Source organism: Lathamus discolor, chromosome Z, assembly GCF_037157495.1.
Source record: "Lathamus discolor isolate bLatDis1 chromosome Z, bLatDis1.hap1, whole genome shotgun sequence".
NCBI lineage: Eukaryota > Metazoa > Chordata > Aves > Psittaciformes > Psittacidae > Lathamus > Lathamus discolor.
The window spans coordinates 45,834,156-45,857,925 of NC_088909.1; positions in this window are offsets into that span (position 1 = coordinate 45,834,156).

A 23,770-nucleotide genomic window follows, 5' to 3' on the forward strand; every position below is an offset into this window, starting at 1 on the left:
TTGCACTTGGCATGGTTGAATTTCATAATGTTGGCATCAGCCCGCCTCACAAGCGTTTCAAGGTCCCTCTGGATGGCATCCCCTCCCTCCAGCACATCAACCGAACCACACAGCTTGGTGTCATCGGCAAACTTGCTGAGGGTGCACTCAATCCCACTGTCCATGTCAGCGACGAAGATGTTAAACAAGACAGGACCCAACACTGATCCCTGAGGGACACCACTCGTTACTGGTCTCCAGACGGACACTGAGCCATTGACCACAACTCTTTGTGTGCAGCCATCCAGCCAGTTCTTTATCCACTGAGTGGTCCATCCATCAAATTGATATCTCTCCAATTTAGAGAGAAGGATGTCGTGTGGGACAGTATGAAACGCTTTGCACAAGTCCAGGTAGATGACATCAGCTGTTCTGCCCTTGTCCATCAGTTCTGTAGCTCCATCATAGAAGGCCACCAAATTGGCCAGGAAGGATTTCCTCTTAGTGAAGCCATGCTGCTGTCACCAAGCACCTTGTTGTTTTTCATGTGCCTTAGCATGCCTTCCAGGAGAATGTGCTCCAAGATTTTACCAGGCACAGAGGTGAGACTGACTGGTCTGTAATTCCCCGGGTCTTCCATTTTCCCCGTCTTGAAAATGGGGGTTATATTTCCCTTTTTCCAGTCGTCGTGAGCTTCACCTGACTGCCATGATTTTTCAAGTATGATGGCCAGTGGCTTAGCAACTTAAATCATCAAATGGTGCTCACCTGTAGCTCACTTTGAGCACAGGAATGAATTAAATTATTTCAGCTCAGACTTTTCCTAAGCCATTTGTTGGCGGACACAAGCAAACACAGACACAGGGGGGCAAGAAAGATCGCTGATGTTTTAAATTAGAAAATTTCACAAATGGTGAAATCTACTTGATCAGCACAAGATCTGGTAGACTTATAAGTCTACGCAACCTCAAATCATGACACAAAATCTACAAGCTTATGTTCTTAAATGTTTTTGTTGAATAGGGACAGATGTATGCACATATTTAAGTACTCTCGAAAACAAGACCTTAATCTTGATTCAAAACCCATTGAAATCACTTAAAGACTTTCCACTATTCCCAGTTCATCAAACTCAGTATTTCATGCTCTAAAAATTTCTTTCAAAACCTGTTTCTAAAGCGATTCCAGTTCCATGCTAAAGTTAGATGCTAAACAAGTTTACTAAAAATCATCTTGTTACTGAAGAAGTCACATTTTTAGGACTTGGTATGTTTGATCTAGATGATAGCAGTCTAAATAAACACTGTAAAGTAATTTGATAATGAATAAGTAGTAGGATGAACACAGAAAACCTAACACCATTGTTTTATCTCAAAACTATGTTAATAAGTAGGGTGACAGACATGAAGCTCCAAATAATGGAGCTGTTATTCTAGCCCACCAGGCTGTCTCAGGGGACTCATAAGTGGATTTGCCATGCCATGACTAAATGTAGCTCCAGTCCAGTATTTTGCGTAGCCTGAAGTATCTTGTTGCAGTATATGCTCACATTTTTCAAACTAAATCAGGTTTAGAAGAAAATACCTTCTTCCAGTTAGAAAGGAGGCATATGTGTGTGTTATTGGCATACTATTCATTTGGTTGCATGTAAAATAGAAGAATCTTCCAGAAATAACCATTTGTGAAAAAACTATCAGCACAAGAATATAAGTGCACCTGTTAGAAATTAAAAAGATCTTTTTAGGAGGAAAAAAAAAAAAAAAGAGGGAAAATACAAAATACCGTGAGCTCATGAATGCATACATACGCACATTTGTTTGTCTGATCCTAGGTTGATTGTAATGCAGAGCATACTCCAAGAGTTATCTGAACTCAGTTTAGGTTGGATTAATGTAGAGTTATTTGGCATTCACTGGTCACTGTATTTAATTTCTGTTTGCAACAGCCACACTCTGCCAAAAAAAGATCAAATAATTTTGGTTACTGGGTTGAATTTTTTAAAAGTACTTGATGTTCCTCTTGAATCTGCTCTCAGTTACAGCTCACTAAAGGGTCTGGCCCACTGGTAGTTCTATAAATAAAAACAAGCTGGAAAAGCTGCTTCTAAAGCAGAATGCACAAATCTGATATTAAGTGCTTTTCACTTCACTCTATCTTGTTAATTCAGTTTCCAGTCCTGAAAGTAGGTGGTTATGCGGAAGGAAAAAAAAAATTAAAAATCTGGTTTATGCACTGTGTCCAATTTTCTGTTAGGCTTTTACAGCAGAGAAATGTACAGTCACATTGCACTTGAAAAGCACTGAAATGAACACTTTCTAGCTTCCCATATGTACAAAGTGATGCTTTTTTAGATAAATTACATTAGAATGAAGACAGACAAGCAGGAGATAGCACTGTGGTTTTATTTCTGATTACTGGCAGTTAACTTTCCGTCCACATCTTTGCATTCGTTTAAAAACACAAATAATAAAAAGCAGAAGACAAGAAATCCCAAGGAAACCACATAGCTTCTAAAAAAAAGTAAAAATAAGTAAAGTTCAGCTTTTATCATCCTCTCATACCTGTTGTTACTATATCATTTGTATTGGATAGAAAACTGATCTTCCAATCATGCATAATCATTAAAGTCGCCTTAGTTATTCTAACAATGTAGGACTGCATAGTCAGTGCCTGGCAAAACTCCAAGTTAAGCACAGTGAAAACCCTTGTAACAGCCATAACAAGAGTCTATTCGTAGTTTAGCTGCTATGTAGCAGGTGTCTGGTCAGTGAAGGTTTCATTGTTCTTTTTTTTTCTTCATTTTCAGGTGATTTTTTTCCCCCCATTTAATTAACAGGCTGCATATTAAATTCTTTTTATTATTCAAAAGCCACACAAGAGTGACTGTTTGGAACAGTATTATTCTCTTTCTGTCCTATGTCCTGGAGGAAAAGTTCTTCCTCCTTTGCTTTTTTCTTTTGTGACTGTTTTCTCGCCCTCTCCCTTTACTCTCCTTCTTCCCTGAATTAATTCCCTCAAAGCCTCTTGCTCAACCACATGGTCTTATTTTCTTCACTTATCCCTACCAATCCTTGACCATCTTCTTGGTGCCACCATTGCTTCTCATCTTACATGTCCTTTGCTCTGCTTTCCTGCCCATTCTCCATGTTTCCTACATCCTCTGCAGCTCCTCCTCTATGTGTTTCATGTTGGGGCTCACCTCCAAGTATTCCCAACACTGGTCTCAGAAACACACACTCGGCTTTGCATCCCCTTCCCACCAGATTCTCTTCAGACTCTTCTGGAGGGATTACTTGGCTTATGGCATAGCAAGTAGCTATGCCTTCTAAAGGCAGCCCATCTGCCTATCATCTGGTGACATGACGAAATACAGGGCAACCTGTACATAAAGTTTGCTCAGGTTGTGGCTTACAGAAGGCACTAAGGGCTAGCTGGAGAGCAATTACTTTTGCTCTAACTGCATCTACCCTGCAACTTCTTCAAATGCCGTGTTCTTAATTTTGTGTGCAGGGCTAGAGCCTAATATTACAGAGAGCATTCATTAATATTCCCAAGATTAGGTCTAAATAGTCACATGTTGTTGTGACATGGTTTCACTTTTTATCTGATCAAGCAGACAATAGAAGGAGCAGTCCTTACAGACAGTGGGTTGTCTGTCGATTCAAGGACACAAAGCCAAAGTTTGTACTCAAAATGTGAACACAATTGCTTAAGCTCTTATTTTATTCATATATAAACCCACTTCAATTGCACCTACACAGCAGGTGCAATTCTTATGTGCAGGCTAAGAAAATAAAAGTTCTAAAAACCAAAAAACACCAATTATCTGAGACCTGGTCATTACCTAATGAAGGTCACTAGACTAATGAAGAGAAACTTCCCTCCTCACAAATTGCCTTTTGCTGAAGTAACTTTCTTCACTCTACCTTCATTCTATTTACTTAACCTCATCCTCTTTATATCACTGCAAGAAAACCTTGACTAAATGTTGCCAAAAATTTATGTTTCTGAATTAGAACTAATTTACAACCCACATTTCTAACCAGTACTGTACAGGTGTTACAAATACAGCTTGAAAAGACATACTACTGGCTGGTTTTGGTGACTTGCAGTCTTAGGAATTATACAAGGAAAGTCTTAAGAATATGGTAACTGTAAGGATCTCTGACTGCAGTGTCTTTTAAACTAAACAATATCCTCATTAGCATCCAGGAAACAGAGCTGTCCCTTAATGTCAAACAATGAAGCACAGCAAATGGAACATTATGTCTCAGATGAAAACGGTTTCTTTCACTTATTTATTTAGCTCATTATGCAGCTAAGCATACCAGGGTGAATGAGAGAAAATCTTAAAATGCATGTAATAACCACGCATGTCAAATGATACTAAGATTCTCAAGTTCTTTTATCCCACAACCCTCAGTAGTATTACTCATTCTGTAATTCAGTGTTGCAGTGTATTTAAATCCCAATTCTTACGCATTTGGCATTATATTTCTACCATTCTGGAATGTACTATGGGGTCTTTATCATAGGAATTTGACTACATTTCTCAAGACTTTAGAGTTATCTGCTTGCAATTTCAGTGGCCACAGAGCTAAAACTGGAACAAAGCACAAAAACACTGTGTAGCCCATAATTCAAATTCCTGTAAGTGGAGGACTTTCCAATAAAATCTGAACACTTGAGATGTATGGAAACTGCTGTGGCTCAATAAAGTTGATTGAGTGCCCTCACCCCCTTCATATAGTACTTGTCAAGGGAGGGGAAAAAGGAGGAGAGAGAGAGAGAGAAACCATATTAAAAGAAAAAAAAATAAAAAAAGGAAAAACACCACATCACAACCACAAAACTGAAGATAATAAAGACTTAACCTTCAGATATCCACATTTAATCTTGTGGATATTCTCAAGAAGTCTGCAAATCTCAGCGTACTCAAAACAATTAAAGGCACTATAATGTAGCAAATGAATAATGTACTAAATTGAAATAGAGTGGCTGATTGATTTGATATGTGACTGAAGGCTTTTCTTTTCTGCAATCAATAACATAAACCTCTTCACTTTCTTGCCTCTCCTGCAGCTCCCTAATATTGCTTCTCTGCTGGGTGCTACACTGTTCTGGGAAAAGTTGACCACTGTATTGTTCTGAGGTAACTGTTCTCCAGGACCTCAATCCTGCAAATAATTGCTTCCAATTTTAGTGCCAAGCTGAATAAAATTACTCTTCATGGAATTTACGAAAGCTATTTCGTTCAAATCATTTTTGTGATCTGACTCTTAATTTTATTTTACATAACACCAGGAATGCTTCACCTCAAATTACAAAAAACTTGCACAGCAGGGCTCACTGAGACAGATAAGAATGATAAGGGAATGCCTGAACACAAAGTTATAACAAAAAAATCTTCAGTTGTACGGAAAAATTCCTAAACCTTTGCAGTGATATAAGATTTGTCTTGCCAGGATGGCTATTTATTCATCTGATAGTAGAACAATGCAGCTGCTGTGGACTGCAGAGGAGAGTAAAGGAAAGGGACCGTTCTGGAGGCTGCAGCCTGCTGAAAGGCAAAATGAATGTGAGCCAGCAAATTAAAAAAGAGACTTGTGTGGGCCAAGGAAAGATTTATGGGAGAAGGTAACACAACCCTTTCGTGTGATGCTTGAGCTCTGGCTTCTCTTGGATAGCCACAGAAGTGGAGAAAGAACGTGAAAAAAGAGACAAAGAATTTGAGAAGATGGTAAGTTTGAGAAAAGAAGGATTTGGTACGTGATTTCAAGGCTGCAGGATCTCTATCTGAGCAGTCTCCTCACAGAGATCAAATTACAGCAGAGAATTTGACTTTTGTTGCGCGTTGCTCTTGAGGAAAGAAAGCTGCTAGCAGTCATGTGTGCTCTCACCAGAAAAAAAAAAAAAAAGAGCAGTAATTCAAGTTTGCCATACACACTGGAGGAAAAATACTTTATTTTGTAACAGCATTAGCTTTTTCTGTGTAGTTATTCCAATACTCAGCTGCAGTGAAAACTAAAAGAAATCCAAACAAGCCGTTTTGAAATCCTTGCTTTCAAGGTAAGCTAGCAAAAACAATGTTGTGGCTTTGGTCAAGCTGAAATGTTAAGCTGCCGTCAGGTGGAGTTAGAAAATGTAGTGTTCTCTTATACTACATCTTACCTCTCAACTTCAGAGAAAGAAGCATGCTGTGACATAGTGAACATTTTGATCTCGAGGACTTTCTTCAAATTTCAGAAAATAACCGTGACCTCTTTGTATCTTTAAACTACAGTCTGGATGAAATGAAATGAACATGGAGTTGAATTTAACTTCTGATCTTTGTCCAGCCAATCTCAACATTTTAACCTTATCTCTGTAGCTGAGACATCTGAAGAAAAGGAAAACTCCCAGGTGGCAACTCTGCACTGGCACTTTGTGCGCCCTTTCAGTCATCTGGGCCTCACAGCTCAGCTCATAGAAGATTATGTAGAATAGAAAGATTCAATGAATTTTTTCACATGTGCTCCTTCCGTTTCCTTCATGACATGTGAAAGTCTGGCATGTTTTCTGTATGAACTGTGCTCCATCATGTTTCTCTGAGAAGAAAAAAGCATTAGGCTGAGTTTCTAATCTCCATGCAGTCTCTGATCATTTCTCAGTCTTGACTGGTGTACTCAATTACTATACCTTTTAGTACATGCTTTCTCAGTGGTAGGTGGCTGCGAAGATGATTTGTTCAACATTTATTTTCTTCCCTAATTGCTTCCCTGACTTTTCTGGTCATTCTTAATCAATAATACCACTTATATAGGAAATGCCAAAAACAGTTTAGATACTTAACTTCTGACATAGGAGCTTCTTCGTCTGGGGAGAGTGAGTCTCCTGGGTGTGAATCTAGCAAAAAAAAGAAAAACCCAGGTTAATTTGTTCCCTACTTTGTCAGAGTAGCATTTTACTTACAGTGAGCTGAAATGTGTTTCAAAGCAGCATTCACTTATACCTGTCTTCTGCAAGAATTATTTTTAACTTCAACACTGAGTTCCTCTTCTGTCCCTGCTATTGCCACCTCTCTTTTGACTTTGCCTGTGCAGTGTCAGCTGACAGGATATGAGAGCTGCCTTGCATTTGTATTTTAAGGTCTGCAATTCATTGAAAGTTTTGGATATTCATACTAAGAAACTGAAAATTGAACAGCTGTGTCTTGGCAGCCCTGGAAATACTGCTCTTTGAACTCCCTGATCAATTCAGAAAACATCTCAGCTGAAGAATGAAACATGGTTTATGCAACTGTGTCACAACAGTTGGAGAAAAGTATTAATACTATGAATGGTTTACATTACTTTGCATAACTGGCAACACAGTCTTTGTTTAGCATTCAAGTAAGGTTAGGCAGATAAAGAAGGAAGGCAAGAGAGAGAAAAACTTAAGCCAGCTATAGTTAAGGGAGTCTAAAGGTCAAAATTGTAACATTAAATTAATCTTCGTGGTTTTATAAACCTTAATTTATTGTCTATGTGCAGCCGACATTTTAGCTCTGGGTTTAATACCAAGCACTTCAAAGTATTCTTGTAGAAGAATAGTCGATAACCCTCTTACACAGTATAATTGGAATTCTGCATGTTAGAACATTAGGTTTCTGAAAGATTTTTGTAAATGTTAATAGCTGTCTTTTAAAATGGTGTAAGTGTGAAATGCTATGAAAAGCAAAGGTTTAAATGTCACCACATCTATAATTTTCATATTGTAAAAACTAAATAACTTTTTCAGAATGAAAAACCTAAAAGCTTGCTGCAAGTTTAAAGGTTTAAAGATATAAACTATCTTATTATTACTTCTTTGAAACTAACATGACAGACACTTTTTGTAAAACTGAGAGTTTTAGGCTAAAATGGATAGTCGAACATTGAACTGTCTGGCAGTGTCATATTACTGCAAAGTCGTCCTCTTTATAGGTACCCATGATCTGAGTATTAATAATTCATGGCAATGAAAGAATTTATCTGAAAAGCATTCTAAAGTCTCATCCAAAGTATTCTTCTCTTACAGACTCACTGCCACTCAGACTGAAAAGCTACTCACATTTGTCTTGGTTGAGCATCATGATTTTCACCCGTTAACAGGGGGCTCTGGCATGTCAGTAAGATGACTTGCTTTATATTTTGGGAAAGAGTTTGTGCCTCACTGGAATGCAAAGTGCAGAGGTTTTAAGGTAAAGTGAGAGGGCTTTTCTATTCACTAGGGTGAAGAATGGAGCCATGAATTTTGGATCACTGAAACCTGAAAAAAAAGTTTTCTTAGCCTAACCCTCTGCATTATTTGTCAATAAGTCAATAGCATAGTAATGACCATACCACAAAAGAGAAGGAACAATTATTTGTGACTTCTTTATCCTGCTGTATTTAGTTATGTTTTAAGAATAAAGAAGTAGCTCAAGAGAGCCACAGTCTCAGCACTTTGAATTACCAAAGATATCAGTTTACCATCCAGCCTGCCTAAATCAAAGGGACAATAGCATTTTGGAGAGAAAAACAAAACAAAACAAAACAAGAAAAAAACAAAAAAAAAAAACAATAAAAAACCCAAACAAACAAAAAAAAAATCAAACAACAACAACAAAAAAACACATAATAAAAAGCAGGTAACATAAACAGAAATCATGCCGAGAATGTCTTGCCCTCACATGTGACTTTTAGGGAGCCAAAACAATCTTTTCCTCATGTACTGTAATAATACGGATTTACTTTAAGCAAAGCAAGATAAGATAATCTTTGTGAGCTAAAGGAAAGTACTTTTTAAAGTGTCTTTCCAAAGTCTGTGATACCTCATTCCCTAAGCTGATTTCTTTAAGCAGTAAACTTATTTACGCGGTTTTTATTAGACGCGTACATCAAAAGTTTCCAGAATTTGGCACTTACATCTCCATCCAGAAAAAAAATAACAGAGGCAGAGAGTGCATCCTACAGCAATCAGCTACAGCGTAGGGGCCAGGATCCCATTTATCAGGAGGTATTCTCACAACCAGCAGTTTACACATTTATTGTAACAGAGAAACCTCTGTAGCTTGGCTTGTTGGAGGCTGCTAAGTAGCTTCAGTTTTGAAAAGGGGATGTGACACTTTGCAATGATTTTTGTTAACCTGTGGATCTGGTATTGGAATAGCTGCAACAAGGAGGAGAAGAGACAGAGTGTCAACCTTCATGTAAAGAGTGTCACCATGCAGGGGTGGACACAAAAGGATATTCTACAAGACCGAAATTAAGGGAGTGTCATAAAACCTACAGCTTAGTTTGAAAAAATGTGTTTATTGATGTTCTTGTTCATAGTTTCTTATTGTTGACTGCCATGTTGCTTCTATGCAACATAAGAATCCGGATCTATACTTCTGGAGGAAATACAATGTTCTTTTTGTTGTCCTAGAAATTAGCAAGAAATAATACAAGGAGAAAAGGTTATAATTTTGCAAAGTATCTTGTACCCTGTGTCAGGTGCTCTAGAAAAGTGAAACTTAAGACAGAAACTGAAACATGGCTATATTAGTCTATATCTTATTAAAGCTATTGCCTAGTCAACAAGCAAAAAGCTGAGAGGGGTCTTTTTCCGTCAAAGTGTGTCTAGGGCATCATAATTCTGGGTTATTAGCTAGGGATTTTTATAATATTGTCTAAAGGGAATTGAAGTATACTCATGTTTAATTTACAGATGCTTAGTTCTCCTATTCTGTAGTCATAAAATCATTCCAGGAATATACAGTATTTGAAAATATTCTATTACACATCTTGAAAACCAAGCCACTGACTTTGTATAACGGTTTATTATCTCCTGTAAGAACAGATTTTAAAAAAGAATAAATAAATACAGCAGCAATATAAAGCACAGTAGCTAGGACCAGGTTTCTTATTTATAATAATGATGGAAACCTTTGACACCTGTAGAGTCCAGAAGGCTAATATGAACATGCAGTAAATGCATATTATGTTAGAAAAAGACATTTGCTCATTTCACGTGCTGAATGATGGAGGATTTCATGATAATATTTCTCAGCCTTCATATTTTACTCCTTCTTTTTTTTCAAATTTCCATCTTTTCAGTCAAAGAAAATCATCTGATGACCTTGAAATCTGCAGTGGTATTTTCCCGGCAGAGAAAAAAGCCCTCTTTTCTCATTTGCAAAAATGAATAACAATTTGATCACTCTTAAAGCTTCTAAAAGGTTAATTATGTTCTCTCCATGAGCACTGAATAAAAACCTGCTTTATCTCTGCCCAATGAAACCCACAGGGCTCCCATTCCCTCTAACTCTGCCTGGAGATGAAATCCTGCAAACTGTCAATTAACTCTTATCAGCTCATAGATCTGTGTGAGCTGCAGATGATCTCATCCAAAAACTGTGACAGCTCTCATTTGCCAGAGCTGTTGGGTGACTGTAAAAAATTCACAGCAGGAAAGTGTTATCTGGCTTTGGGCTTAATGGAGAGAAAAAGAAAGAGTGAGAAACCAAGAGGCAGAAAGATCCTGGGTTAGAGAGAGTTCATTTCTAGTTCTAAGATTTCCGTCTGGTTACAAAACCCCACTTGAACTCGAATTGCATGTTTCGAACAATAATACAAAATGAACATGGCCATGTAACAGAGAGATATTTCCACTAGTGTCTGGGGGTTTTGGGTTTGGTTTATTGTTTTGTTGTTGGTTTGGTTATTTTTACTGCTGCATAATAACAGCCAGCCATGGAGGGGATGATAACAGGAAACTACAGTATTATTAGAACAGAAACCTCAAGAAGAAACATTTAGCCGGATATTACTTCCTGATTGAAAGAGTTGCTTTTTAATTTAGAAGTCAGAATAGTAATATGAAAGGTAAAACTGAGAGCCTGTAGGAGTACTATTTCACTTACCTTGCAAGACGAATAGTACTGTTTGCAAATAAAAACAAGAGGAAATAAAAAATTGCACTGATTATTTCTGACCAGAATATTTCTGCCTGCGTATTTTATTTTTATAATTTAGGGTCAACCCTTGAAGGGTCAACCCTTGAATAGTCAACTACAATAGCTTGCCACAAAGACACAAGAAGTGCTTGTGATGGTTCTGCACGTGCTAGAATCTGGTGTTACAGCAATGAATTTTAGGTGTATAAGAAATTGATGTTGTTACACTTAGCATGTGCATGGGACTGGGGAATCTGGGTTTTGCTCATGGCCCTGCTCTGACCTTTGGAAATCTATTCACTCTCCTCATGTGATATTAATGGGTTAGCTGTAAACATGAATGCCTGCTCTTCTAGCCAGACAAAAAAAACAGCTCAGGTGTATGTCAGCATTCACTGCTAGACACTTACATCATTCAATTTTTAACAAAAAAGAACTGTGAAAATTAAAAATTTTCACTGAGGAAAAAAAAAAAACCTGATCAGCCTATTGAGTTCTTAATTTCTGTAAATTTAAAACGCAAGATCTCTGGGACAGGTACAATGAGACCTTCCATTGTTGAAAGTTTTTACTCAAAAGAAGACAGTACAGTAGTAAACACATTGCTCTTTGCCTGACAAAACAGAATGCTAGAGCTAACAAAAAAAAATAAAGTCCTTATGTAGCTCCATATTTATATGATTTGAGTTGCCATAATATTTTCTTTTTCTCTTTCTCTCCCTTTTTTTCTCATACTTCCTGATTCGCCAGAGCTGTCACCAGGTAAATCTTTCTCAACATTACAGCCAGTTGACTGACCTCAGCATGGGGCAGGATGGGCTTTCCACAGTAAGTCTCTGAGTTGTATGAAAATTTTACTCTGAAAGCAGTAGGAATGTCCAACTGTTTTCAATTATGCCAAGATTTCATATCAATGTTTTTAACAATTCTGGACAAACTACAACTTCAGAAAATAACACTCAACTGGTTAATATAAAGGGGAAACAATATTCAAATAAAGGTGATTTAGTAGTTAACTATATTGAAAATAACTTTATAAAGATGTACCTACAGAGCCATCTGATAACCAGTGGTACCTGATTTTTAGGAAGTTACATGATTTCATTTTATCTTTACATTTCATCTTAAAAAATTATTGGTATAACTGCTCTGATTTTTCAGATGTAATATAATTAGCTATGTGGAATAAAACAATGGTATTTGGGGTTTTTTTTTTTTTGATGAATTTCTGAAACAGACTGCAATGTGGTGTATTAAAACATCTCTATGTGGCTTTATCTCCATTTCGTTAAGCAACAGAACAAAACAGCTACCATGGAATATATGTTGTTTATATGGCAATACTCTTCCACTTCTTAAAAAAAATCTAATAAAGGTTGTAAATTCACAATAATTTAATTACATTTTAAGTGCACCAAGAAGCTTTAATGAGAAGTTTTAAGCCTCTTAATTATGCTATCAATATCACCTAACAGAGAGAAATGGAATACCTATTAGGCAGTAAGTAATTTAAATGGCTAAAATACATATGAAATATTCAATTATTATCTGATTTCACTTCCAGATTCTAAAAAGAGACCTTAGAAATTGTCATCTTAAGATTCTATATAGCAACAAATATTTTTAAATTTTCAGAAGTCCTGGACAACATAGCTGAGAGCACAAGTTCTCTGAGCAATGTACCAGTGTCAGAATGAGTATCCAAAAACTAAAGTCTAAGATGCAAAGCTCTGAGCACTTAATTAATTATTAGGTATTTTTATTACTCACTTCTTGGTCTCTGTACGAAATAACAGGGTCCTTGTGTTTTCTTTCTGAATCTTTGGTCATCCCTCTTTTCTGATGCTTTTGATTACACTTTCTCCAGCCACAATGTATTTGTTCCTGGTTACATCCTGAGGGATAAGAATGTTTTATTTTCCATCCAAAATAATCAAACTTCAGAAGGATCAGTAACGCAATGACTAGTTTCATAATTAATCTGACAGCAAAGTGACAGGAAAAAATAGAAGAATATGGGGAAAACATCAAATAGCTCAATGACATAATTGTTGCAAAGACTCATCCACCAGAGCACATGGCTCATTGCTGCAGTGTGTGCAGTTCATTCATTAATTGTGAGATTTAAGGACGCATCAAGAAAACAAAACTAAAAGCAGCACGATCAGTATAGTACAATATATAGTACAGGAGATATCTTTCATCAGCCTGTGGCCAAATGGGGAGAACAGACTGGCTGAATGTCCAAATGGTTCGTGGGAGACTCAATAAGGCACTTCACGCCATGGGTGAAGTTGTCACCTCCAAAAAAAAGCCTGATCTCTACAGGGTGTTTTAGATATCAAGAGGAAATAATGCATACATGAAACATGAGCGGCCAATTTTTGTGTGGATGTGCTGGCTTACGCATCTAACAATTATCCCCATTATAGATGAATATATATATATTATTGGAAAATTTATTTTATACATATATTATTGGAGAAGAACATATATATTATTGAAGAGAAGGCTGCGTGAAGACCTCATAGCAGACTTCCTGTACCTGAAGGGTGGCTATAGGCATGCTGGGGATGGACTATTCATTATGGCCTGTAGTGATAGGACAAGGGGTAATGGGTTAAAACTTACACAGGGGAAGTTTAGATTGGATATAAAGAAGAAATTGTTTACTGTTAGGGTGGTGAGGCACTGGAATGTGTTGCCCAGGGAAGCTGTGAATGCTCCATCCCTGGTGGTGTTCAAGGCCAGGTTGGACAGAGCCTTGGGTGGCATGGTTTAGTGTGAGGTTTCCCTACCCATGTCAGGGGGTTTGGAACTAGATGATCTTAAGGTCCTTTCCAATCCTAACTATTCTATGTGTTCTATTTTACGAACCAGTGACACTCTGGAGCAATCAGTGCTGGGTGCAGGCAGAAAGATGTCAGCAGCCCACATCTGCAAACAGCAGCTCCACTTTTGCAGTTCCCTTATCACCCTTTCTTCCATTTAGTCACTGGACTCAAAGGCAGGTTGAATTGCTATCTCTGGGTACTTCTAGGACACTTCTCCAGTATTAAATGTAGATTAAGATTTTTTGGTAAAGAAATTTTGAAAAGCCCCTGTCAGCCAAAAGTGATGTCTGCTTTCTACCTCCTCCTTCTTCATGTCCTGAGAAATCAGCGTTTTCATCTGCTTTTACCTTGAAAGGTGGGGCAGAATTTTGAAACAAGACCTTATATCCAAAGTCTGCTATAACAGGGAGGGCAGTGCATCTGCAAAGCCCTGCACTTGTACAGACCCACCCGGTGCAAACAAGGACTTGTATAAGCAAGTTTTAAATGTTTACCTATATTTGCCAGTTCAGTGCTCGTAGCTATGTGCCATTGCAAAACCATCCCTTACAATAAGCTCAAAAACACTGGTGTATATGTGTGGTTCTATTTTTAATTTGCATACAATTTTTTTAATGCGAATTAGGAACAGATGAATCCCTAGAACATTTCTGCAACTGCCCATAAACAGAGCACTAATAAGTTCACTCAGCTCTTCTGCCAATGACAAATTGGTTTTCCTCATTTTCCTTTTGTTTTTGTTTGGTTGGTTTGATTTTGTCCAAAGGCACTTTGATTTCCAGATGATGATTTATGTAGCTTTCCATGTTCCTAATGAACAGCTAGATTTGTGGAATACATTAAGGATGTAATCAGCTTGGTATTTGGACTACATTTCTATCCACTTCCCATTATAATCAGGATAACGATTTCCTCTGATTCCAATAAGAGTTAGCTCAGACAAGGAGCACTTTATTTTTTAAAGCAGTGTTAAATGCTGCTGTTCACTGACATTGTTTCCCAGACACCAGCGATTGTTCACTGACCCAGATGTGAACTTGAGTTTTTTTCTGGCTCTGTTTATAGACACCCTTTCTCTGTCATACTTATCTACCCTAGTCACAGAGATCCGTTTGACTTCCTGAGAAGTTGTGATGGACCAAATTAGAAAGCCTGCAGAAAACTGTTTACAGCTGAGTATGTCAAAAGTAGTATTAAAAAAAAAGCACAATTAATATTTACCTAGATCAGGGATAGATACGTAGGTCATTTTACTGTTCCTCCTGTGCCGTTACTTAGCTGCAGGAAAGAAGATTAGTACATGAAGGGAAAAAAAAAGCAGCTCACTTAGTAATCCCTAGAAACTGAAATGGAAAGCGCCTCTCTACAGCTCTTCAACTTCTACAATCACTACGGACTTCAATTTGACAGGGCAATGCAATGTTTCACAAAATTAAGGGTCTTTTCCAAATGCTGTCCATACTTGCAGGCAAAGGTTCACTCTTGCAGGAGTCTTTGTTCCTTTTTCCTAGCAAAAGAATAGTTTTCTGGTGGGTTTTTTTTTTTTTTTTTTGTTTGGCTGGTTGGTTGGTTGGTTGGTTTTGTTTGTTTTTTGTTTTTTGGGTTTTTTTGGTCAAGCTTTCCAGAAAGGAAACAGAAAAAGAGAGGTATTCCTATCTGCACTCTGCTTCAGATACAATGATCATGATTAATTAGGACATTTCACATTGGGTTCTACATGATCTTGCTGTTATTCACATAAATATTTTTAATGTGTCACAGCACAGCTGCATGATGTTTCAGATTTTCAGTACTAATTCTGTTTGCAACAGGGTCCCAACATTAAAGAGAGTCATGTGTTCAACGATCTTAGAAGATCTGCTGACTGCAGTAGCATTACTTTGCATGTGTAAATAAGCACATGGTTTTATTTTTCTCTATTATTCATTGTCTGTGTGTTCAGAATAATCAGGGACAAGTACCCTAAAGCTCTCAGGAGGTATTTCACTTCAAAGACCAAAGAGGCCTTCCCATTTCTTTTGTTCACATTGGAACTATTTTTAAATTATCTGTAAGCTTTCTAACAAAATGAAAATTACAGATGTCAGAGCTCACTACCAAATAAGTAGTTTTCAGTTGAAACTTGGCACAAGATGTACATTTTATGAGGAATAAGATAACAGACAAGTTAAAAAAATAAAGCATTTACTCTCCAGTGACACAGGAAATGATACTAGCTTTGAGACCTGTTTTCAAAAGACTTAAAAGCTGATTATTATTGTGGTCGAAACTAGAGAATCATCTTGAGGTTTTGGAGGGTTTTCTTCAATTACAAGTGTTTTTGCATGACACAAGGGACTCAGAAACAGTGGGGGATCTTCTACATCCTCCATCACTGCCTACAGGTAGTAGTGTAAATTAAATCAGAACAAAGTTTTATGGCAAAATATGGCTGACCATTTAGGGTTTCAGGGATTTTTTTTGTCTATTACTGTCTAGACCAGATTAGTACACACTTAACGCCATTACATTACCTGAAATGTATTGAGGAACTATTTTTTTACTGTGCCCTATGCTAATTCTATGAAATTATGATACTTAACTGAAATATATTTATTGGACAGTTATATCTTAAAACATGGTCGAGGAAACAATTGAACTGACACATTTGATTAGTTACCTTCAGCAGGATCAAGGAGATGAGTAGAGGTGCAAACTGAGATATAGCATCTTCTTAAGTCTGATCTGCCTTTACATCAGTGCTTTTTTTGCAAATATCAAATCACACCTGTAGTGGTAACTAATGTACATGACTGACTTAGAAGCAAAATATAAAATGTATAGCAAAATGTAAAAACAAACAGGTTATTGCCCTGATGCTCTCACTAATGAAGAAACCTGTGCACTAGGAACTGCAAGCCCGCAAACATGACAGTTTGTGAATTTCACTGATTTGTGTCCCACATACATTCAATTTTCTGTATACTGGTATTTAAAAATGTAAATATCAAGACAAAAGACTTCATTTGAGGGGCAAATGTCCAAACCAATTATAGTAATTTTTGCTCTGATGTACAGCAGGCTGGACACTTTTCAAACAGAATGTCAGTGGATTCTTTGCTGAAGTACCCAATTCCTGATCTATAGTTGGCTTGCTGATAACAGCAGATTAATATCTGACTGATTTGGTCTGCTTTTGTGCTGAATTGATTATACTTATTGCCTGCTTATTCCACCTTTTTGTAATGCTTGACCAGACCTACTGCCTGGCAAATACAGGAATATTCAGCTCACAACACTGTCCAGACTATGGGGAGAGGAACAGCTTAGAAAGCTATAGCACTCTATCTTCAGGCTCAGTAAAACCAAATGCAGAGAGAGCCCTCACAGTTTCACATCACAACCGTCAAAACAGCAGTGGATGGTCTTTCTCTTTTTCATACAGCATAAGGCATGTGACTACATTAGAGTTCCATTTCCCTGGTCTGTCTAGTACATGGTTTAGGATTCTATTTGGTGAAAGGTCTCCCACTGATCGTGGAAAGTATTTTTTCCCTCTACTGAAGAGTAGACAGATGATTTTTCTGCAAAATATCTCATTTACCTACTAGATATGTACAAACACAGTGTAGGCAGCTACTGCATGAAATGCAAAGTTTGAAATGACACAGAGCTATCTAGAAAGTTTTTTAGCCAGAAAAATGTAATCTTTGATTTCCATAGCAGCTTTCTTGCACAAAGGCTATTCCTTATATGAAAGTATTGTATTTAAAGAATAGTCAGGTTTACATTATGTTTAGCATAAAGATGAAGGCACCAGATGTGCAGCATGGTCTTTTGGAATTTTTTTCTGTATAGGCAAGAGCAGAATGTCATGCAGTATTGTGGGCATAAGCTGTGTTCTGTGCTGGGGAGAAAACTGATTGCAGTCTTCTGAGTACATTTACAATAACATTTGCTGGAAAACCATTAATCTGATTGTACTTACTGACTAGTGTACAATCAACCTCTGCAATGTCTGCAAACAATATGTATTCAATTACTGTGCTATAAGAAATACTGTTAAAAGCAAATTTTAATGGTTATTTCTTAGCAGTTCTGAGGGAGCACTGGCAATCATGTTGCTTCTTCACAGGAGCTAGATGATTTGAATGAAACACTCAGAGAGGCTTTGCAGCTTTGGTAGATAGATAAGTTACTGAATTTAAACAATCCAGCACAATCATTAGAATTCCTGAAAATGTCCACAAATCATTGCACACAGATATTTCCAGATTACCCCTTGAATACAGGAGGATTGGCAATGAGGAAAAGAGATGGATATGAAAAGACTGCCACGCAGCCTTTCTCCATTACGATAACGGACCCAGTTCTGGAGCTGCTAACTACTTTTTATTGCTATTTAGTTGTTACAGCTTCAAGAGAAATAAACAGCACATACTAAGAAAAGCAAACCAATGTTGCATTCATGACCTTATACCAAACATCCTTCATATCCAGGCTCCACTAACAGGCATGCAGATTTGTTTCATAAACAAAAAGTAGTGTTTTCTCTCTAAACAATTCATTGTAAGCAATTTGTCATTGCAAACAGCTTCTGGCAGTTGACCAGTTCCTTTCAGAGAATCCTTCTATAAACCAACTGGCCATTAAAATCTTGCCTCCCAACAATGGCACTGATTAATTCCTAATGAATAATTTGCTGGGATTACTGTATTTGCTGGATGACATGGAATGAAGCTTGTATGTCATAAGCAAAATAGTTAACACTAATTTATCATTCAGTTGTCTTTCTCCTCCTCTAAATAATGCTGGGTAATTTTTAATTCTCTCCTTTTCATAGGCATTTTATAAAGCCAGAGGAATATGTTTGACTAGAGCTATTGGTTAGGCCTTACACACACATATTTCAGATTTCAGGCCATTATTTTCCTTTAATCATATTAAAAAACCATAGTCCACAGTAAAATAAGTTCACAGTAGCAGAGAATAAATAAGATTTAAATTTACCACAAAAATAGAGAAAGAATATGGAAGTATCATGATAAATGTAACATAATGGATGCTTCAAAAATAGGTAGAGATTAAGAGTCTGTTTAATTCACATTTGAGCAATCTGGAACTACTGACTTCTGGCATGGAACACTAAACAGAAGAATATAAACGTTAATATTTACACTACATTCATAAAATTGCTTTCTTTTTCTCCTCTCAGCAGATTTTTATATATTTCCTACACCTATCTCAAATGCTGTTGAACCAAATCAATTTATATTGGCTGTATGTGCCAACCACCTCCAAAAAAGAGAATGCTAAGATGAAGGTGTTGAATTGAGAAGTAGAGTGCCTGAAATTCAACTCATATTGTCATGGTGATCAATTTCTGTTCAGCTTCTTGTGTCCTCTGTGATCTGGAAGAAACTGCTTCTGCAAGGCTTAACTCCATTTTGTAATCTGAAAAATGAAGACACTAATCTTTCTGGTGTCCAGTTGCTGTCTTAATGCTAAACTCACCGGTGTCTATGAAGGCTGTAGGTAATTTGGAGATGAAAGCAACAGAAAAGGCTGTAAATAAGATAAAGTAGGTGAAGGAGAAATTTATTTTAGCCAGGGCTGATAATATTTCTTGACAATACTGACGTATCAGTTTCATTTTCCATTGTTTCTAGATGTTTTAGTTAAGCTAAAAAAGTCTAGCCTCTCAAATAGTGTTTAAGATGTCTTACTTATTTACTATAACCAGTTTCCAGCGGCTGTGTAGAAGGTGAGCTACAAAGTGCTATTCCTCGAAACAGCTATGGCTTACTTAGGGGACTTCCATGTTTAGTTTGGGGTAGTGGTGACCAGGCTTCTCCAACCATTCTTGTTCAAATGGGAGTTAGATTGATAAGGGATGCTGTAAGCTTCTCTAAATACACAAAATAGGTCTCTTCTTGTTCCAGCCTTCTAGACTATAGAATCAAAAACATAAGATCAGAACTAGTAGATGACAGTAAACAGGATGGTTTTATTGGATAAAGAAGGAAAAAGGAAGCCAAGCAGAATATAATTTTAATAATGGATGACTCCATTGTTCCCAGGTTAACTCTTCTAGATTTTGATGCCTCAAAATACCACTACATGAGTGTGAACAACAAATACTTCAGAAAATCTATTTTCCTTCAGCATTGAATGTTGACAGTTTGTGTTATTGGAAAATACATTTATTAATGACGAAGTGTCTTACATGTCATAAGAAGTCCATACAACAGATAAATCCATATGAGTACTCCCACAAGTAAATAGAGATTGAATAATAGAAGCATAGAATAAGAGAATGGGTTGGGTAGGAAGAGACTTTAAAGCTTATCCAGCTCCAACCTTCCTGCCACGGACAGGGACACCTTCCACTAGACCAGGTTGATCCAAGCCCCATCCAACCTGACCTTGAACACTGCCAAGGATGGGCATCCATGACATCTCTGTGCAACAAGATTGCATGAAATTTGGTTCAGTTCACTTCATCGTGGTCCAGTAGCGAGGCTGCCCTGTCCTGATATTTCTGTGAACCTTATATGCTAATGCATAATGTACGCCAAGGAATGCCCTGAAGTACCCAGAAAAAAAAACAAACTGGTGCGGCACAGATATGGGCCAGGTTGGATGGGGCCTTAATCAAGCAAAACTTTATAAAGGTATGGAAATGGAAAATTGTGTTATAACATTTTTTTTCCCTTTCTAGACACTCACTGGTCTATTACTCCATGTTCAGGGAGCACGGGGGTGTGAGCACCTAAAACAATGAACTGTGTACTTATTTAATGTCCTGACATATGATTTTTAGTTTGAGCTATCATGAAGTTCAGATTAGAAAAGCTGTTGCAGTGCTTCCCTTGGCCAAAATTCTCATTTGTCATCCTCTGTCAGTTTTGGACATTTGTCTAATAGGTTAGAGTCTGCATGCATGGTAAGTGCCTCACTATGCCTGTCTTCACATGACTTTTTTTCAGTCCTTGGTCATCTGTCTTGTAGGTATGGTGCATCCTGTTACAGAAGGCTGGCTATGAATATTGTCCAAACCACATATTTATGCATTCCTGCAACTCACAAGTTCTGGGAAGTGTCCCACATCCCCTGCTACAGCCCTGGCTGGCTCATTCTTGTTCTCCTCTCCTGACTTTTACTGTAGGTCGCTAATATTTTTCCTCATGTCTATAACCGTCTCTAGCAACTCCATGAGATATCTGTACTAGAACTGACAACCAAAAAAGAGTCAGATGAAAACATCGTCTCAAATTACAAGGTGGCCTTGGCACACTTTCAACAGTGCTAATTTTCAGACCAAATGGCAACTGCAAAGCTGCTGAAACAGCTGGCAATAGAGCTCAACAGAAAGACAATTAGGCAGTTGCCATAGCTAAAAACTTGTTATCAACAGTCTCACAGCTAGGTCCTGAGGAAAACAGAAGAGTACAACTTCTCACATCAATTGGCACTAATGTATCAAGGCTCTTGTTTAAATTTCAGGTGCAAACTCTCAATTTAGAATGTATGGTCAAAATTTTATCTTTATGCCTAAGTAGTCCCAAAATATTTTTCAACCAAGGCAGCAGAATCTACCACATGACCTAGCCAGCTGAGAGCATTCAATCACAGAAAAATTGCACAGGAATTTCACCAGTATGAATATGTGAAAAGAAACATATAGTCTTGACCCATTTGTTCTACATTTCCATTCTGATGTATTCCTAAAATTAAATGCCTTATAATTAAATAAACACCATGTCTGCAGATAAAGATATGGATGCATATCATATGGCATGTATTATGGTATATGATATATATCATGTGTATGCATATATATATATCATAAGCATGCCTATACCCATGCCCATACCCATAATTTATATAAATAAATAGATATGTGGCTTATTTCTGTTATCTAGATAGCTATCTTATGTGTAACAAAAGACCCCAGAAAGAGAATACAAGAACCAGTTCTCTAAAAAATGTACATACTATGCATACCCAGAAGTCATTTTTTCTGTCTTTGTCTTGAAAGTAGGAGCTCCGTGAATTTCTATGTGATGTGGAACTCTTACCTACCTATGCTGCTAATGTTATTTCAAGGATAGAACAGATGCACTTTTTTCAGATTTATACAATGTCACTGAAGGTGACAGTTTACTTGAAAGTTAAGGAGAATAGAAAACATTTTATAAGTACAATTGCTTTCAATACAGAATGCACTTAAAGCTTTTATAACCAAACAAAGTCAACTGACAATTCACAAGCAATTAGTAATAAAAGCTGATTATCATACAGTTTGCACCCTGTCTCTGCATGTTTTGAATCTCTTCTTTCAGTAAGATTAGTCTTTAGGGCTAATCTCTCCCACGTGAGTAATGCTAGCAGATTGCCTCCACTGCAGAGCAAAAGAGAAATTGTTTAAGTAAAGGTAGAGGCTGTATAAATCATAAATCACTTTCACAGATAAAGGCCATTAAGTAAGTCTGTGTAAAAATTTGACATTTTGTTTCTTTGCCTTTGACAGCTGTTTAGAAAGGTTTAAATGTACAAGATCTGACTAAAGCCTTCAAAAATTTATCATGGTATATTTGTTAACCTTATTCTCTGATAGCTGTAGAACAAAGATAATACTCTTCAAATGGAGATAAATTACTATCCTTCAAAAGATTATCACCAGCCTTAATCGAGTTTGCTCCTACAGCTGAACAGTCAGTGACCTTGCTACTTGTACAACAAACATATCTGCTACTTTATGTTTACAGGGAACAGGTTTAGTCTAAACAGCCTGCTGAGAACAGCTCCACAGGTTTGTTATGGTTTTAACATCTACAGATAAATTGGGGAATTCAGCTGGCTGGAGGGTAAGTTTTTATTTATTTAAATACCATCATTTTCAGTGTTAGGTAAATTTAAAATGGAGTTTGCATATACTGAATTCCCATCAGATGTAAATCAGCATGGCCCCAGAGGTTTCCAGGGTGATGTACCACACCTACACCTGCTGTAGCTGCCCTTTCCTTCCGCAAGAACCAAGATCTGAACAGATAGTAAGGGTTGTTCCCTTGTAGCTATGTGCCCTTTCAAAGGCCTCTTTTAGCTTTGTTTTGTTTCAGCTAGGAGTACTCTTACACCTTCTCATTTGACAGAAACATTTCAGCACCCATTTTTGTATTATAACTTGCTGGCTCGCAGGAACTGTGCTGCAGGGAGTTGGCACTCAAGTGGCTCATGCCCTAGCTTTTGTTCTTTGCAGAGGTGTTGGGGTGGAGATTAGATTGCTATTTTCTCCTAATGTCTTTAAATCCCACATTGCATGGAGTTTGGGACTGCCCGTGGCAGCCCAAGTTTAGCAGAATCAGATTAAACATCACAGGTTTAATATGCAGTTTTTGCAGAGAGCACTCCACCCCCCACCCCCACCCCCCATTAACAACACGACCTTTATTGGATTCGGCACCTCTTGATGTTGCACAATAGCACAGCATGGTACAGATGGTTGCAAGGGCACAGATGAAGCTGGGGTGAAGGAACAGCTCCTTCGTCTCTGAAGCAGCTGATGCACTGGCGGGCAGAGTTCTTTGAGCATAGTTCAGAGTCAGTCCTGACATGAAAGTTAAGCCAAGGCCACTCTAAGATAAAGCATCTGGCGTTACAGTGGGTCTATACGTTGTACCTAGGAGACTTTCTCTGCTTTCTTCTCCTGTCTTTTTAGTAGCTATTGGGTTTACTGAGTATTTTTTTCATACCTTTTAGGGAAAAAAGCCCTATTGTAAATGTTGCTGAGTGCTTCACTGTCTCAATGGAAGTGGAGGTCACCCTGCACCACACAGAATCAGACCATTAGCAACAACATTCTCAGCAGATGAAAAAAAAAAAAAAAACCCACAAAAAAAACCCAAAACACCCAAACAAAAAAACCCCACCAAAACAAACAAACAAACAAAAAACCCAAACCAAACCAAACAAAAAAACCCCACATTTCTCATTTCACATTTTTGCACATTTCTCAAAATTGCAGGCAGGGAAATGGTAACATTTTGCCATAACCCTG